Genomic DNA, 19,429 nt, shown 5'->3' with positions numbered 1-19,429 from the left:
ATGCTCTGTCCCATATATTGGTAAAAAAAATCAGTACACCCAATACAAACTAGGCGGATATGACCTCATTAATGACCCTCACTCTGTCAAGGACCTAGGAGTGCTCATATCTAATGATTGCGGTGCCAGAGCTCACCGTAACAGCATTGCCAAAAAGGCATTAAGAGTTGTAAATCTAATCTTATGAAGCTTCTCCTCTGGAAATATTGAATTGCTAACTAGGGCATACAAAACCTTTGCTAGACCAATCCTTGAATACAGATCATCTGTCTGGAATCTGCACTGTATATCGGATATTAATACAATTGAGCGAGTCCAGAAGTATTTCACTAGAAGTGTATTACACTCCTCTGCTCGCAACAGAATACCTTATATCACCAGACTTGAAATTTTGGGCTTGGATAATCTTGAACTACGCCGCCTACAGTTGGACTTAAGCATAGTACACAGAATTATCTGTTACAGTGTCCTACCAGTCAATGACTACTTCAGCTTCAACCGCAACAATACAAGAGCACACAACAGATACAAACTCAATGTTAACCACTCCAAACTTGATTGCAGAAAGTATGACTTCAGCAACAGAGTGGTCAATGCCTGGAATGCACTACCTGACTTTGTAGTTACATCCTCAAACCCCCACTCCTTTAACCTCAAACTATCCACTATGGACCTCACCCCATTCCTAAGAGGTCTGTAAGGGGTGTGCATAAGTGCACCATCGTGCCTCCCGTTCCTGTCCTATTGTCCCCATTTAATTGTACCTATTTTCTGTATTCTTATTTATGTTTATACTTATGCCTATTATTTTGTAAGCGATTGACAAATCAAATAAATAAATAAAAATAAAATAAAATGCCTAATAATGGGCACTGATAAATTCTTCAGGGTCACCCAATTTCTTTATTCATTTGCTTGATGAGAAATGGGCATGATATTGGCTCCTCCAAATAAAGGTCCATCTCATGGACTAAAGACCACACAGTTTTAAAGTAAACTCAAAACATGGTTCATATAGAGAATATTTGTGTTTGAACCAAATGGAGATTTATTTCTGCATGATATGATCAAGGTCAAATACATTTATATTTTAAAGTCTTCAGTGAAAAGGTTAAATATTCTTCTTTTGAAGTAAAACCTTGATTTTTCAGACTCAAGCAACAACAATTCCAGTGCCCTTTGTATAATGTCATTGGATAAATGATGCATCATTTGGATCAATGTATATAATTTGCATAAGGCTGTTTCTACATAAATACTTAAAAACAGAAATTGTAATTGCACTCATAGCTGCCATTTTCACTCTTTTGCCACACTGTCAAAACTCCAGTTTTTATATAAGCATTTACATACAATTTCAAAGAATAGAAGTGTCCTACTTTAGCTGACCAAGTTTTGATTCAAGAAGACATTATGACTTCTGGTAGGCATGGTATAAGCAATGTTCACACAGAATATTTGTAGCTCAGGGTTGACATAAGGGGTCCTTGATGCTGTCTGAGCTTCTTGTTTTCTTGCACATATTTCATTACCCAAACTAGGACGCAAATGTGATGCATTCCAAGTGAGAGAAAGAATCAGATACAAGTTCTCTGTGGCTGCCACTGTCTCAGGTTACAGCTTGCCATCTGAAGTTCAGATGGCCCTCTTGTTCCTTGTCTTTAGAAAAGCAAGAAAGAACATATTATAACACATAAGTTATAAGATTATAAATCATAAGTTTCAACTGCTATTGTTCTTTGACTTTTGCCTTGATTGTTAATTTGTGTTGAGTCTTTTTGACTTGCTGTGTCGGAAATAAAATATTGAATAAATAAATTATTTATTCAATATTTTATTTCCAACACAGCAAGTGAGATGCAGTAAGATGGATGGAATGATCAACACTGGGATGCTACAATTTAATTCAATTCAATCTGATTTGATTTAATTTAGTTTAAATATTACAAAAATCAATCTAAAATTTCCAAATTCCACTTCTTGAATCCAGTTGCTTAGTTTCAGCTGTGAAATCATGTTGGGATGCAATAATTACTGTGAAACATTTTCCATATAAATAGTAGTGCTTTTCTATGAAAAAGGGAGAACAAATTAACAACAGCTTCATTAATAAATGACCTCTCAAATCACTCTTCCTCTACAAATTGACAAATGATGAGTAACTAACCCTAATGCCAGTTATGTGTATGATACTGTGTTTTTGAGTGTAGATTGAAATATTGCAACATTTGAGCAGCAGGGTAGAGAAGAGAACCAAAAATTCATAGAGCATTCCCAGAAATCCACAAAAGGTATGTCACATTGATTTTATTGTCTTGCTAGAGACCATTGTGGGGGGGGGGTGTTCTTTTCAATTTTGCTAAATGAAAGGGGAAAATCATATTTCTATAAAGCATGTGTGGTCTCAAGAATTATAAAATTAAAAGATGTATGTGGATTTAAATAGAATAGAATAGAATAAAAGAGTTGGGAGGGATCTTGGAGGTCTTCTAGTCCAACCCTCTGCCTAGGCAGGAAATCCTACACCACTTCAGACATATGGTTATCCAACATCTTTTTAAAAACTTCCAGTGTTGGCACATTCACAATTTCTGGAGGCAAGTTGTTCCACTGATTAATTGTTCTAACTGTCAGGAAATTTCTCCTTAGATCTAAGTTGCTTCTCTTCTTCATTAGTTTCCACCCATTCCTTCTTGTCCTGCCCTCAGGTGCTTTGGAGAATAGCTTAACTCCCTCTTCTTTGTGGTAGCCCTGAGATATTGGAACACTGCTATCATGTCTCCCCTAGTCCTTCTTTTCATTAGATTAGTCATACCCATTCCTGCAACCATTCTTCCTATGTTTTAGTCTCCAGTCCCCTTATCCTCTTTGTTGCTCTTCTCTGCACTCTTTCTAGAGTTTCAAAATCTTTTTTACATCATGGTGACCAAAACTGAATGCAGTATTTCAAGTGTGGCCTTACCAAGGCATTATAAAGTGGTATTAACACTTCACGTGATCTTGATTCTATCCCTCTGTTTATGCAGCCTAGAACTGTGTTGGCTTTTTTGGCAGTTGCTGCACACTGCTGGCTCATATTTAAATGATTGTCCACTAGGACTCCAAGATCCCTCTCACAGTTACTAAGCAAGTTATTGAGCAAGGTACCACATATACTGTACCCGTGCATTTGATTTTTCTTGCCTAAATGTAGAACCTTATTTTTTTCACCATTGAAGTTCATTTTGTTAGATAGCGCTCAAGGTTCAAGTCTGTCAAGATCCTTCTGTATCTTAAGCCTATCTTTGGAATGTTGGCTATTCCTGCCAGCTTGGTGTTGTCTGCAAATTTGATGAGTTCCCCATCTATCCCCTTGTCCAAGTCATTGATGAAGATGTTGAAGAGTACTGGGCCTAAAATAGAACCTTGGGGTACTCCACTGCTTACTTCCCTCCATGTAGAAGCAATTCCATTGAGGACTGAAAGTGGTTGGTCAGCCAGTTACGAATCCATCTGGTGGTGATGCTGTCTAACCCACATTTTTCTACTTTATCTAGTAGTAGGTTATGGTTTACTTTATCAAATGCCTTACTGAAGTCCAAGTAAATTATATTGACAGCATTCCTCTGGTCAACTAATTTTGTCACTTTGTCAAAGAATGCAATAAGATTAATCTGGCATGATCTGCTTTTAACAAACCCATGTTAGCTTTTGGTTAGCTTTTACTTTGTTTGCTTCCAGAATCTTCCATGGTATTGAGGTCAGACTGATCAGCCTGTAGTTTCCTGGATCTATTTTTTTTTCTTTTTTGAAGATGGGAACTACATCAGCTCTTTTCCAGTCCTCTGGCAGTTCCCCAGTGCTCCAGGATCTTTGAAAGATGTAATTCAGTGGTTCTGAACTTGTCTGTCAGTTCCTTGAAAACCTTGGGGTGTAATACATCTGGTCCTGGCAATTTGAACTCGTCTAGAGTAGACAGGCGCTCATTTACCATTTTCTTCCCTATTTTGATTTGTGTTCTTAATCTGTTCTTTGTGGTGCTGTTTTTGATAGGTTTTTTCCCCCTTTGTGTAAAGACAGATGAAAAAAACGAATTAAATAGTTCTGCTTTATCCCTGTTGCTTGCTACCCTCTTCCCATTTTCTCCCAGCAATGGACCAATTGTTTCCTTGACTTTTTTCTTGTTTTTAAAATGTTGCAAGAAACTTTTTTTGTTATTTTTTTTACTTTTGTCGCAAGCCTTTGTTCATTATTTTTTCATTATTATTCATTTTTTACAGCTGTTTACATACCTCCTGATGCAAATATTACTACTGCACTTGCATATTTGCATATTATAATAAATAAACAACTTAAGGCTTATCCTGATGGGGCTCATATAATAACTGGTGATTTTAATAAGGCATGCTTAAAGACTTTATTTCCCGAATTTACTCAGTATGTGACATGTGCCACCAAGGGAAACATCACACTTGATCATGTGTATTCTAATGTAAAGCATGCATGTAAAGCAGTGTCCCTTCCACATCTGGGACTTTCAGATCATTTATCACTGTTCCTTATACCAGCATACACCCCCCTCAGAAGGAAAACTAAGCCTGAAATCAAACTCATCAAGATCTGGCCAGAGGGAGCACTTGATCAGCTGCACGATTGTTTCTCAAATACTAATTGGAATTTATTTGAACAGGAGGATTTGGAGGAATATACAAAAACTGTACTGTTTTACATCTTGACCTGTGTGGATACGTTTACCGTGAATAAGTGCATCCAGTTTTTTCCAAACCAGAAGCCCTGGATGAACAAGGACATGCAATTACTTCTCAAGACACATGATATGGCATTCAGGACAGGGTTTGGTATAACAAGGCAAGAGCGGAACTGAGGTGGGGCGCCAAGGAGGAAGAAAAGGATTATAAAAGGAAGATTGAGGACTACTTCACAAATAATGATCCACGGCGGGCTTGGCAGGGAATTAAACATATCACTAATTACAGGGGTAGCAACCCCATATCGATCAATAAGGACACATCACTGACAGAAGAATTGAACTGCTTCTTTGCCCGGTTTGAACTGAATAGGTCTTTGAACACACTACCTCTACAAACCACCGGTACTCAACTGTTCACAGTACAAGAGTATGATGTGAAGCAGGTGCTTAGAGCAGTGAATGTGAAAAAGGCTGCTGGCCCTGATGGGATATCTGGGAAGGTACTCAAAGCATGTGCTGACCAGCTTGCAGGTGTGTTTACAAATATTTTTAACCTTTCTCTTACACAAGCCATTGTTCCATCTTGTCTCAAAACTTCCATTATTATTCCAGTTCCCCAAAAGCCCTCTCCTGATACTTTAAATGGCTATAGACCAGTAGCTCTCACACCCATAATTATGAAGTGTTTTGAAAGACTGGTCTTAAAATATATACAGGATTGCCTCCCATCAAACCTTGACCCATACCAGTTTGCCTATCGAAATAACAGATCCACAGAGGATACTATTGCCATTGCTGTCCATGTTGCACTGAAACATCTGGAGCATAGTGGGAGCTATATGAGGATGCTTTTCATTTACAGCTCAGTTAATACCATCATTCCAGATATACTGATTAAGAAGTTGCTAGAAATAGGCCTCTCCTCTCACATCTGCTGTTGGATAAAGGACTTTCTTACTAACAGACCCCAGACTGTTAGGACCTGCAGCTATTTTTCCTCCACTCTTGCTCTCAGCACTGGATCTCCACAGGGTTGTGTGCTGAGCCCCCTTTTGTATTCACTCTACACCTACAACTGCACTCCCTCTTGTCCCACTAACTCTATAATAAAATTTGCAGATGACACCACGTTGGTGGGACTCATAACAGGAGAAGACGAAACAGCCTATAGGTCAGAGGTTCTCAGACTGGTCTTGTGGTGCAAGAATCATAACCTCACCCTGAACATCAAAAAGACCAAAGAATTAATTATAGACTTCAGAAGATGCAAAGCAGAGCCTCTCCCACTATATATCAATGGAGACTGTGTGGAAAGAGTTCATAGTTTTAAATTTCTAGGAACTCATATTTCTGACAACCTTACTTGGTCAGTCCACACTATGGCCACTGCAGAGAAGGCCCAACAGCGCCTGCACTTTCTGAGGCTGCTGAAAAAGAGTGGTCTGGATGAGAAGTTGCTGGTTACTTTTTACCGTTCTACCATCAAGAGCATTTTGACATACTGTGTAACGGTGTGGTATGTTAGATGCTCTGTAGTGGATAAGAAGATGCTCCAGAGAGTTATAAACACAGCACAAAAAATCATCGGTTGCTCTCTTTCTTCTTTGAAAGAGACTATGAAGACCAGACTCCTCTAGAGCACTAAAAATCTCCACAGACGATTCTCATCCTGGACATTCATATTCGGAACTGTTACCATCAGGGAGGCATTATAGGTGTCTTAAAATGAGGACTAATAGACTGAAAAACAGTTTCTTTTCCAAGGCAATAATTGTCTTGATTCAAACAATGCATATGTGATTTAGCCCTATGTATATAGTGGCATTTTTAAACTATCTAACTTACTATATGTTTTAGATAGGTTTTAGACTAGGTTTTTAATTATAATTTTAATTATTTTAATTTTTAAATACTCTGTAGTGTGACTGGGATGTGGTGTTTGGGGCACTGTGCTGGAGTAGCTTTCAAATTTCATTGTATTTGTAGAATGCAATGACAATGAAGGTATTCTATTCTATTCTATTCTATTCTATTCTATTCTATTCTATTCTATTATGAGCCTTAGCTTTCCTCACTTCATTTTTGCAGAGTTCAGAATTCAGCTCACAGTTTCCCACAATCAATCAATCAATCAAAGAAACAAACAAACATTTATTGTCAATGCACAATATGTGTACAATGTAATTGAAATGAGCCTCCTTGGTGCTGGCCCTGCAAGTGTATCATATTAAACTTAATTGTGGTGGTTTTGCTGTGTTAAGAAGTCTGACAGCCCACAGATAAAAACTATTTTTCAGCCTATTTGTTCGACTGGCTATGCTTCTGTATCTCCTGCTGGATGGTAGGAGAGTAAAGAAGTGCTGACCGGGATGTGAATCATCCCTGAGGATTTTCCTCACTCTGCTGAGACAGCGGGTCCTGACGATTTCGTCCAGTGGTGTCAGGGGACAGCCCATAATTTTTTGTGCTGTGCTCTTCACCCTCCGTAATGCCTTGTTGTCCACAATGTAAAGCCAGCATACCATACCGTAATACAATATGTAAGGATGCTTTCTATCATAGACAGGTAAAAGGAAGTCATCAGTCATTGATCCACCTGGTATTTCTGCAAGACCCTATGGAAATGGAGTTTCTGTTGAGCCTTCCTGATCACCTGGATTGTGTTATTTTTCCAGGTGAGATCTTGGCTAAGGTGGACTGCCAGAAATTTGAAAGAGAAGACCCTTTCCACTCAGCCCCCTTGATGTAGAGTGGGGCAGGTTCCTCTCTCTGCTTCCGGAAGTCTAACACCATCTCCTTTGTCTTGCTGGTGTTTAGATGCAAGTTGTTTTCTGAGCACCATGTGGATAACTTCTGGACTTCTTCCCTATATGCTAATTAATCTCCTCCTGTAATAAGACCCAGTACGGTGGTATCATCTGCAAACTTTACTATCACATTAGATGGATTGGAAGATATGCAGTCATATCAGTGGTGGTATTCAGCTGGTTCATGCCGATTTGGGCGAACCGATAGCAAGGATTTGGCATAGGTCACCGAACTGATAGTAACTTCTGGCTGGCCATGCCCCCGATCCGGTCGCCCGGGCACCACTCACTCACTTGCCCCACTTGCCTGATGTGTCCCCCCGATGCTCGCCACCCAGCCACTCATTATTTCTTTTTTTTTTTAAACCTTCCAACAATCAGCTGTTCCTACAAACCGCTGTGCTGGGATTCCCCTCACTTCTTACTGCTTCACCCAGGAGGCTTCCCTGAGGCCCAGGAAGACAAAAATGGAGGGAGGGAGCACAGCCCTCCTCCATTTTTTGCCTTCCAGGGCCCCAGGAAAGCTTCCGGGGAGCAAAAATGCCCCCCCAGGCTCCTCTGAGGCCAGGAAGGCCTGAAAATGGAGCATGGAGGGTGCTGCATGCCCCTCTTATGCTGTTTTTTTCTTTCCTGAGCCCCAGGGAGCATTCTGGGAGCAAAAACATCACCCCCAGAGGTTCTTCTGAGGCCAGGAAGGCCCAAAAATGGAGTGTGGAGGGGTGCTGTGCGCCCCTTCTATGCTTCTATTTTTTCCTTCCTGAGCCCCAGGAGAGCCTTCTGGGAGCAAAAACACCCCCCAGAGGCTCCCTGAGGCCAAGAAGGCGCAAAAAATGGGGTGCGGAGTAGGGGTGGTGCTGCCAAAAAAAACCATGCCCACCCAAACACATGGCCACACCCACCTAGCCACAGCCACAGAACCAGTAGTAAAATTTTTGAATCCCACCATTGAGTGATATGTGTACGAGTATAGGTAGGGACTGAGCACACAGCCCTGAGGAGAGCCAGTGCTGAGCTTCAGGGAAGAGAATGTAAAAGACCCAGCTCTCACTGTTTGTGGCTGGTCCATCAGAAAGTCTTTAATCCAATCACAGGTGAGAGAAGGGAAATTCAAGTCAGTCAACTTTTCAATGAGGATGTCCGGCAAAATGGTGTTAAAAGCCGAACTGTAATCTATGAAAAGCATTCTGACATAGTTTCAGGTATCTCTAGATGACTCACTACAGAATGTAGGGCAGTACCAATGACATTACCTGTTGACCTATTTCCTCTATAGATGAACTAATATTGGTTGAAGTTTGATGGAAGGCATGACCAATCTCTCAAAGCACTTCATCACTACAGATGTTAGTGCAATGGTCTATAGTCATTCAGGCTGTTTATTGCTATTTTCTTCAGGACTGACATGATAATGGCTGCTTTCAGACATGATGGAACAGGGAGATGTTAAAAATCCTTGTTAGGATCTCTAATAGTTGGTCAGCACAGGTTTTAACCACTAGCCCCAGCACCCCATCTGGACCTGTAGCTTTATTGGAATTCATGGCCTTCGATACAGCTTTCACTTGGTGTTCATGCAAGGTGAGTGGCTGGGAGTTGGAGGGCTGGCAGGCTGGGGCTACAGGGTCAGGTCTCTTGGCATTGTAGTGGGTGAAGAAGGTGTTCAACTCCTCTGCCAATGAAGCATCACAGTTGACTGTCTTCATCATATTGCCCTTATAGTTTGTTAGATGCTGCAGTCCCTACCACACCTGCATCAGGTTGTTGTCTGCTAGATGGTTCTCCATCTTTTGTTTATATTTTTGTTTAGCTACCTTGATGCCTTTCTGTAGATTTGTCCTGGTCTCATTGTATTTATCTCTATCACCTGCCTTAAAGGCAGAATTCTGGGCTTTCAGAAGTGTCTGTACCTCTGCTGACATCCAGGGTTTGCAATTCCCATAGACTCTGATGCACTTGTTACATTATCCATGCACATTTTAATATATATAGTGTCAGTGAATTCTTGCAGCTCCAAATGTTCAGATATATTCCATTCAGTAGTCTCAAAGCAGTCTTGTAACTGGCGGAGTGCTCCCTCCGACCAGATTTTAACAGTTTTCCTCACTGGCGATATCCTTTTCCTGGGGGGGGGGATATTTCCTAGGGGGGGGGAATACTTTGGGCACAAGAGGAGAGAGATGTGGCCAGATGGGAGAGGGGGATTGCTCTATATGCCTGACTTAAGTTTGAATATATGTGGTCTAAAGTATTCTTACCTCTGGTGGTACATTGCACATACTGCAAAAACTTAGGAAGAACAGATTGTAGACAAACTTGATTGAAATCCCCAGCCACGACAAAAGTGCCCTCAGGGTAAGTTTGCTTCTGCCTCTCGATGGCATCATGTAACTTAGAGAGTACGGTGCTAACATTTGCATCAGGTGGAATATAGACAGTGGTGATAACTATAATGGAAATCTCTCTAGGTAAATAAAATTGCCGACAAATGACAGTTAAGAATTCTACATCTGGAGAGCAGTGTATATAACTAACTCTACTCTACTTCACACCGCCATCTTGGGGGAGGGGAAAGATACAGAAAGGTTTCCTATCATTCCAGCCCTCCATCCATGACCAGTCTGTCTTCAGCCAATTGGAGCTTACCAAAATGTTTTGAGAATGTTTTGGGGTAACAACATTCTTTCCCAGGATGTTGTCCTTGGATTCCAGTGCATACTGGCTACAAGCTTCTCTGATCTTTATCACCTGTCATTTCCTCACCTTGTTTTCATCATGTACAAACACAGTTTTATTATCCATCTATCCTTCCTCCCCCACTAGCCTTTGATGGCAGGATGCCTGTGAGGTGCCAAGTCTGGCAGACCTGGCAATATGGGCCAATACCACATGTTAGCCTTTCCCAAAGAAAGAACTAGGGACTTGTAGACCAATTTATCCACTAATTTACAGGCCACAGAATAGCACCAACAGTGCCATCTAACTGTGCCCTTAGAACAAGTTTCCTTGTTAGTTCTGCAACCTTTCCTGGTACTACAGGACCTATGCATTATTTCACATCAACAAAAGATGTTATCTGTGCTTTTGCTATCAGCAACCTTTTTGCCACTTCTTGTTGCTTATATTAGTTCTTTTCCACAATGTTTTAACCTCTTAATAAGCTATTTTTTCAGCTGAGGAACAGAAGAAACAAATTCTTACTTCTGTGGAAGAAGCAGACTGCCCAGAACCCTAATACCCTGAAGTGTATATTGATTAAAGTGACTATTTATGTTCACTTCCCATCAGCTCACATATGGCTGATGCCCTTTGGCTAAAAAAAGAAGTATGATGATAGAGGAAATTACCTTTGGCCAATCAGCTTTATCCAAATAGCCAGATGTGCAGCCAGATCAGAAGAATGCAATCAGCCACTGGAGTCAGCAAGGACCAAAGTCAACCATTTTCCACAGCAACTGGGTCTTAAGATTGTGAAAAGAATAATGTGCTAGATGATTGGAAAGGCAGCTCATTTTCTCTGATATCGCTTTTCCACTCAGGTGTATCTTGTTATGCAGGAAAGTTAATTTCAGGTTGCATATCCTTTCCTCTGAGAACAGTTCAACTACAGCAGCAGCAACTGATAGAAGAGGTGGGGGCTGTTTTCTTTCTTGTTTTCTTAGCTTGCTTAGAGGGATTTTTTTTTCTTCTGGCAGGGCCCCTGTGACACAGAATCAAATAGAAAAGAAAAAAGTGTGTTTATTAATCATGTTTATATAGCTGCCCATCTTAACAATCAAGTAACTCTAGGTGATATACAACAGAATAAAGACCAATAGATACAAACTGCCTCTCCTTCTTACTTAAGAAAGTGAAAACTCTTGAAATGAAGGATTTCAAAAGGAAGCTTTTATTAAGCAGAAGTGAAAGCATGCCATTCAAAGCAATGTCTGATCTATCTTAGGCAAGAGAAGTAGAGTTAAGGCCACAGAGACCCCTCCCTTTAGCTAGATGTTGATTCAGCCAATCCACAGGTGTGAAAATGTTACTGTCCTGATCATTCTGGGAAGACAGATAAGCATACATTCCCATGGCCATCTTCCACTGGCTTAAGGGTTTAAGTTCCTCCCACCACACATGTACTAATGGTCAAATTGAGAGAACTAACTCAGTGCTAGAATAATATTTAAGATGTTTTATTAATTATTAACAAGATAACTGGACTGGAGCTTCCAGTTGAATGGCTGGAAAATAGTGGGCTCTACTGAGCCCCTTGAAATCCAGCTGGTAACTACTGTTGGGAGACCCTTTGGGGTCATAGCTGCCTTGGAGGGGCAGTGAAGGAAGGAGAGATGCTTTGTTGGTCATGAGGAAAACCGCAATTTCCTTGTTAGGTTTGAAGCAAGCTCTCCCTGAATGACAACAGGGATAACAGCCATTTTTGGGCTGTCATGAAACAGGGACAATCGGGACCATAAGAATTGTGCTGGAGCAGTGAATGGACAGAGCATTTAAACTGGGTGAGAAATTTACCAACTTTTACCCTAAAGATTCGAAGTAACAAAAAATATTAAAATATAACTCCTAAGCTTAAAAAGCAGCGGATAAAAAGAACATTGAAAACAAAGAGGTAAAAGAAGCCTAAGATAAGCTAATAAAACACAGAAAGCTGGGAAAAAGCCTAAACAATTTGAAAAACAATTTTCAGGAGAATTTATTTGGACTATTTGTATTTTTAAATCTTTTGGATGTGATTGGGAATTCAACTGTTTTTGACAGACTATTTAGCATTGAATTTGGGCTAATAGAACCATCTGCTGGAGGAAGGGAAGTACTACAGCTCTTAGTCGCAGTCTTTTAAAGAAAGTTATCTCAATACACACAAGGCTGAATAAACAAAATAGAAGCAACAACATCTGGAGGATGGGCTGATCTTGTTAACGACTTAGACAATCTGGAAATATTTGCTGGGCTTCCCCCCCCCCTTTCTTGCCCTTTGGAAGATTTATAAAAGGAACTAACCTGCAAATAACTAAACTCAATTAAATTTGGCTATTGGATTAATTGAGTAGTTTAATTTGGACTTGGACTATTGGACTTAATTTGGACTTGGACTTGGACTTTTAATGTTATTTAATAAAACACCCTATGAGATAAAAGAAGAAAAGTGTTGGAAGAAAGGAGAAAAGAAGGGCAGATAAATAAGATTTTAAAATCTGGATAATTGGCAGATATATAACTGGGGAAATATAAATTGTAAATCATAAAATAAAGAGTTTTATAAAATGGATTTCCAGGAAACAATAGAGTTTTATGGAGAAATGATTATGTTAAACGATATGCATGAACTTTGGAAAAGCAATAAGGAGACAAAGAGATTGTTTAAAGATACAGAAATAAAGGTAGAAGCTACTCAACAATTGGAGGAAAAAGAAAAATATGACACTCAAGAAATTGGTGAGAAGTTAGAAATGATAGTGGAAGGGGAAAAGCAAAAGAGACACAAGAAGTTAAAAATAAAGAGGAGAAAGAATAAATAAATAGAAGACATAACCTCATACAAATTTATAAATAAATAGAAGAATAGAATTTATAAATAAATAGAAGAATAGAAGAATAAATAAATAGAAGACATAACCTCACACAAATTTATAAAAGAACAAAAAGAAAAAGAAAAAAATATCTTTAAGAAAAATCCAAAAGAAGCTTTGATGGTGGGACTTCAAATACAATAGACGAAAGAGATAAAAGGTACTCAGAAGGGGAAGGTTAGTAGATACAAAAACAAAAACAAAAAGAGATATAAGATGCTAAGAGAGATAAAAGTTGATTTAAAAAATCAATAAACAGAATTTTAAGGACAGATGATGGATAATGAGAAAATATTTTAATAAAAGGGGAAAATATATGCAGGGAAAATAGTATATATTAAGATAAAATATAATTTAATAACATAAGCCAAATAAGTCAAAACAGTACATGGGAATTTTGGACTAGGTAATTAAAAAGTATTATTATTGTTATTGTTATTGTGCCAAAACATATTATTAATTTAAAATAATTATGGATTAGAACTGTGTGGGAGTTTGAGATACACTCCCGGGATTGATTAAACATTGTTAATACTTAGTATTATTATTAACCCTACATATTTGGAATATTGAAGTGATGGTGGAACTATGAATAATTCTTAGAAAATATCAAATCATAATACTTAGGGACTATAAATACAAGGTACAAAGAAATGTTATTAAGTTTAAAGGAATTAATGGGAAAATGAGAAATGGATTATGAAAAAAAAAGATTAGCATTATCGAAGTTGTGGAAGTTGGAAGATTAGAATTGCATATATTTATAAGCATTATTACTGTTTTTGTTGTTTAAAAAAGAATTTACCTGGGTAATGCAATGTTCATAAAATATGTATGTTCATATTGAAAATAAAAAACATTAAAAAAAGATAACTAGACTGAACATTTGCCTTTTGCTCAAGTTGCATTCAATAACTTGGTACACTCAAGTACTGGTTTTACCCCTTTTATAGTAGCAACAGGCCAAGATTTCAGCCCTATGCCTGAACTACCCACAGAAGAACCTACCATTCCCTCACTTAAGGAGTGGATGAGGATCCCGAGGTTTTATCAGACTCATGAGAAAACTGTTTTCCTCTGAGTCTGCCTATATCACCCATGGCCATCTCTGGAGAAATGGAGGTACCAAGGACGGTAGAGCTGCCGCCACTCATGGGCGTCCCAATGGTCATCAAAACTGTTCAATCAGAGGTGGACAATACTCCACTTCAACGGGACTCTCCAGGCAGTCCACCAGGATCTGTGGGGCCCCAACCTATTTCAGACTATGAAAGTTGAACAAACTGAGGATAAGAACTATCCTAAGGGGGAGAGGTGTTATGTATTGAATGTATATAGTTGTGTTAATTGTGCTAAAGTGAAACTAACCTTTAGATGACTCCCAACTGTTTTGGAGGGAAATTTAGAACATTTATATTTGGGTGGGGGTATTTCTAGTTCTGTAATTGGTTAAGGCCCTTATGGACCTAGAATATAAATCAGAGGCATTTGCCTGGAGTTCCTCAGTTCCAGTTTTGAGTCAATAAATGCTGTTGCAGCTATGCTGATCTATTTCTGGCCTACTGAAGCCCACTACACAATAAGATAATCAAAAAGTACTTTATTGTGATACTTAGAAAAGGGGAGCAGGGCTTCTCACTCATAATTGCATCTGACCTTTTTTCTACACAAAAACACTCAAAGTTTTCTGAGATTACATTTCTGAATAATCTGGAGCTACATTGTGTTCCAAGAATGGTAACTCAAGTAATGAATTGTCAGGGATGAGAATTAAGAACATTCTGTTTTCTATATTTTCAAAATACTGTGTATTCACTTGTGTATTGTTTAATATATTAAATTATATTTGATGTTTGAATTAAAATCTGTTATATTCTGAATTATTCTAACTAAATAATTTTCTATGTTTTCAATGATATGTTTGCCATTTTCTTATAGTTATCGTTTATCAAGCAGTGGATGATCTTTTAGCTCATCTGAAATTATCTCTTCCATGTAAATGCATGTCAACTTTGCTGTCATATTTTCCCAACTTATAAAAAGGGTTATACTTTGCCAGTATAATTGCAGAGTCAATACATTGTTTACAATCTTAAGTCTTAGCCTTCATATCTACTTAATATGGATAAAGAATTTAGTTTTCCATTACAGTCCAGCTGCATCACAGGAATCAAACTTGGAATTGCCTCTTTGAGATTTAAATCATTTTATTTGTGCTTTAACATTCTTTTGTTTTGCTTGAATCACTTTTTTCAGGTCTGTGAAGTATAGCTGGCACAATAAAAGTTTGATCAATGCGTAACCAAAGTGGTGTATGTTTCTTCCTGAAATATAAACTCATGAAAAATGATAATCTAGGAAAATTATCTTTGTCAGCGACTTATTTTTGGAATTTAAATTGGTTTCTGGGTTGGTGAATATGATTTGGCCTGAGGTTTTCCAGGCCAGGTTTTACAACAGTTTTACCTTCTGTGTATTTTTGAAATATTGAAACAAGGTTGCTTGATGTAGAGTTCAGTTATCAAAACATAACTTTTTGTGAGTCTTAGCATATATCTGTTCCTAAAAGATAATAGAAACATCAATGATATGAATAGATAACTTTGAGCTCAGTTGATGTCACTTAGATCTTCCAAATTTCTATTCTAATACTCCCATTATCTATTCTTTGAAAAAAAGATCCTGTATTTGAGGCACAACTAAACTTCAGACAGTGATTGCAGAATTAGTAGGCTATTCTAAAAAGTAATTTATGAGATGGAATACCAAATCTTTTCCTTTTCCCACAACTTATTCAACTGAACAGGCAAAGAAACATTCTTAAGCTGTTTAGAATAAATGTTATATGAAAATGGAAGTACAGCAAAGATATTCTCTTTCCATTAATTTTAACATAAACTTTTATAGAAAAAGATAAAGGGCTTCTAGAAGATATCAATTTACTGTTACTGTGCAACTCAAGCACAATACTACTGTTGGAAGCACACCCCAAAAGGACAGTGCCAGGAACCACTAAGGCAGGGTCAAAAAACTAAAAGCAGCCCTTCCCCTTTAAGAAAATCAAAACCCCAAAGCGAAAGCACCAGCTGAAAAGAAAACTCAGAACAGCTGCTCAGGCTAATTGAAAGTCTGGGTGTGCTGCCAAAAAACCACTTTTTATAATACAGTATTTTTAATTTCTTTTTTAAAAGATTGTTTTGATATTTCAGTGTTCTAAACTAGTTTTGATGAAAGAAGGCTCTTCCAAGATCATGGAAGACATTTCCAACTTTTATATGAATGCAGTTGTGGTGTCTAATCGGCTTGACTTTTTGATAAATCTTTCATCTAGGTGTAAGATGAAAAGCTGTGAGTAAAGCAAATAATATGATGCAGTAAATTTGATTTGAAAGACACACTTCTGACATTCATGATGCCATGATGTCAAAATTGCCAGATGCTAGCATTTGGAGTTGGTTGTACTATAATGAAGCTCTCCTTCATTATTTTAGAACTTGTACTGTATGTGATGCAATGCAGAACTGTGATCATCCTTGCTTAATCTTTACTGCTGATGTATTTCATCATTATCTTTGAGCTAAAGCAGGAGTGTCAAACTCACATCATAACAGTGGTGTCATGTGATATATTGGGACTTTTTTCCCCCTTTGCTAAACTGGGCATGGGCATGGCCAGTACGTGACTCATCCTGCCCGCAGGCAAGGAGTTTGACCGCCCTGGGCTATCTAACTTCCTGCCCAGAGATAGCCCAGCTATCTATAATTAACCAATATACATTGTAATATCACATCTCCATCCTTTTGAACTTGCATTGTGATACTGCATGCTAGTACAGTATATAAATGATGGACTCTGCATTGTGGCATACTTTGAAAAGGTGAGGGTGCTTTTTACACACATCTGATATAAAATTAGATGAATGTTGATAAAGTTGGATGATGCAATGAACAGTTTAGTGGAAATGGAACTTGCAAATTCTGTTGCAGAAGTCAAATGTTTTCTAATTGTGACCAATGCATGTCACAAACTCTTGCTCAATAATATGTTGAAATTATAAAGTAGCTATATGCAAATATCCAGGATAGGATTCTCTATCCACATCTGCATTAGAATGGTTGAGTTAAAAAATAAGGACTAGAAGCCCAAAATTATGTATCTCAGTCATATAACATCTGATTTGTTTGCAAGTGTATCTGGAGGTTGGGGGGAGGGATAGCTCAGAATAATAGCTGCAATGGTTGCTTGAAGTCCTACCCTTTTTAAAGAATTTTGTTTGTGCAAGAAATCCCAAGTTCAAGTCCAGGTATCTCCCAATTCAACTGTAAGAATTACTGAGAGAATCTTGCTTGAACATATTAATCAAACTGTCAGTATTTCTTTCTGAAACAATTTAGGTAAAAGGAGCATACCTTCTAACTTGTGTATTTTGAACAGATTTATAAGAAAAAAAACAGAAACTTTTACAAATACATTAATGAAAGGAATTTTAATCAATTAAAAAACTTAACTAAGCAATACTTGTAATTTCATTTAATTTATCATTTTGAAGCTCATGCTTGAAAAAAATCTAAACATTAATTAGTTTTGAATGAACAATTCAGGACCAGCAATTAGCATATTTTCTCCCAACAAATTACCAACTTTAAAGGTTTCTATTGTTTTCTTGCTAATAGTTTAAAACACATTATCCGGTTATAAACATAACCCAGCCTTCTATTACTCAGTGCTCTATAGATGTATGTGACTATAATTAACTATAATTTTAATATATCAAATATGCAAAATTGGGTAATGATGAATTACATTTCTTAAACAAAGAAGTGGACATTGAACTTCCACAAGTTTCCAACTTTGTATAACTCCTATTGTAGATAAATTATGAATAATTGTTACATTGCCCTGAGCTTTTAATTTTGGCAGTTGCATTGTTGCAGGATTCATATTGAAGATAAGCTTCCTTTGTCTCTGATTGCAAGAAGATATGATTAAAATTACATTTTTGTTAGATGGCAAATCAAGATATGTTCTCAACCTTTTTTGATAATATGTTGACAATAATTAAATGGAAATAATATTTTGACAGTTTATGAGTGATGTCAGTAAGAATTTACTTGATATTGATCTTATTTTTGGAAATGGACAAAATAAAGGATACCGTGTCTTTTTTCTTTGGAACTATGCAGATGAGAAGCAGACAGAGGAAAAGAGAGGAAAATATGTTTATTAACATTGTTTTTAAAAAGGCTGTGTAAAATACAGCATATCACTTTTGTACAGAGCATTTTTTTATACCACAATTCAATTTGTGGGAGCTTTCAAGTTATTTTATTTTTTAATATTAGATTTACATTATATTTTATTGTCTTTGTTATTAAGTTGTTTTGAACACCATTGTGTTGAAAGGAAGAATATAAATTCAGGCAATTTATAAACATTCATATCTTAGAATTTCATTGCAAGTAAAAGAGCACAGAAAGCAAAGTGGATCCACTGAAAGAAACACCAATTTTATGCCAAACTCAAAGGTCTACAAACAAATATTTTAATCATCCATTTTTCTAACAAAAGACACAATGAGCACACACACACACACACACACACACACACGTACATGCACATGCATACTTACAGTCATGCTTATTCTATCTTCTTCGCCTCATCTGGCAACTGCTATCCAGTCCAGCAGATACTAGCATCTAATGAGTCAAACTTTCCATTTTCAGACTAATCAGTCGGCTGCACTAATTGCAAATGCAAATATGCAAATTTATATTAATTAATTACTCTGCTAATTAGTTCTGCAGTCTTTTTGGGTAATAAATCATTGTGCAATGAAAAGGAAAGAAGTCCTGTCCCATTTCACCCCATATAAAAATTAATGCACTCATTGGAGAAAATATATCTTTAAAAGTCTATTTCAATCATTGTGTTCCAGCTGACGGAGCTCCTTAGGTAGGCACCATTATGAAGAGACTTCTACAACTTTAGAAAATGCCAACACTAAGGTGCTGTTAGCTAATTATCACATTGTGGGCTTCAGAAATAAAATGCTATTTTGCTATGCTGCAGGCTGTGAGTTCAAGCTTTCTTGCTTCTCACATTTTCCTGCAAGACTTCGTAAAAAGTTGAATATTGTAGGCAGAAGAAAATATTGCAGTCTGTCAAGCTGGGTTTGCATATGTTGTGAACAGATACAAATCCAGTCCAATATAAACCTCCTTTCCTCATCCTGTTATGCAGGGCACATACCTTTGTTATTTTATTTCTGCTGCTTTTCAGATTTTCAGGTCTGGGAGAGATTAACTTGGTGTTACACCATATAAATTGAATAATTATAAAGATAAGATGGCAGTGAAGAGTGGTAA

The 19,429-nt window shown here is 37.6% G+C and overlaps 1 long non-coding RNA gene across 2 annotated transcripts; it reads right to left on the bottom strand.

Moving 5' to 3' along the window:
• Nucleotides 1-1,180: 1,180 nt before the first annotated feature.
• Nucleotides 1,181-18,776, bottom strand: LOC148128899 (uncharacterized). 2 transcript variants are annotated; one of them, XR_015745775.1, is made up of 3 exons: nt 18,694-18,776; nt 10,842-11,194; nt 1,181-1,659 (listed from the first exon to the last, which is right to left on the bottom strand). It is a non-coding gene; the product is annotated as an uncharacterized LOC148128899 (long non-coding RNA). The 2 variants fall into 2 exon arrangements; XR_015745774.1 differs by lacking the exon at nt 1,181-1,659 and adding an exon at nt 3,737-4,043.
• Between the last annotated feature and the right edge of the window lie 653 nt (nt 18,777-19,429).

Source organism: Notechis scutatus, chromosome Z, assembly GCF_049901735.1.
Source record: "Notechis scutatus isolate UNSWTSFEM ecotype Mainland chromosome Z, rNotScu1.2, whole genome shotgun sequence".
Taxonomy (NCBI): domain Eukaryota; kingdom Metazoa; phylum Chordata; class Lepidosauria; order Squamata; family Elapidae; genus Notechis; species Notechis scutatus.
This window is presented reverse-complemented; position numbering and strand designations above follow the sequence as displayed.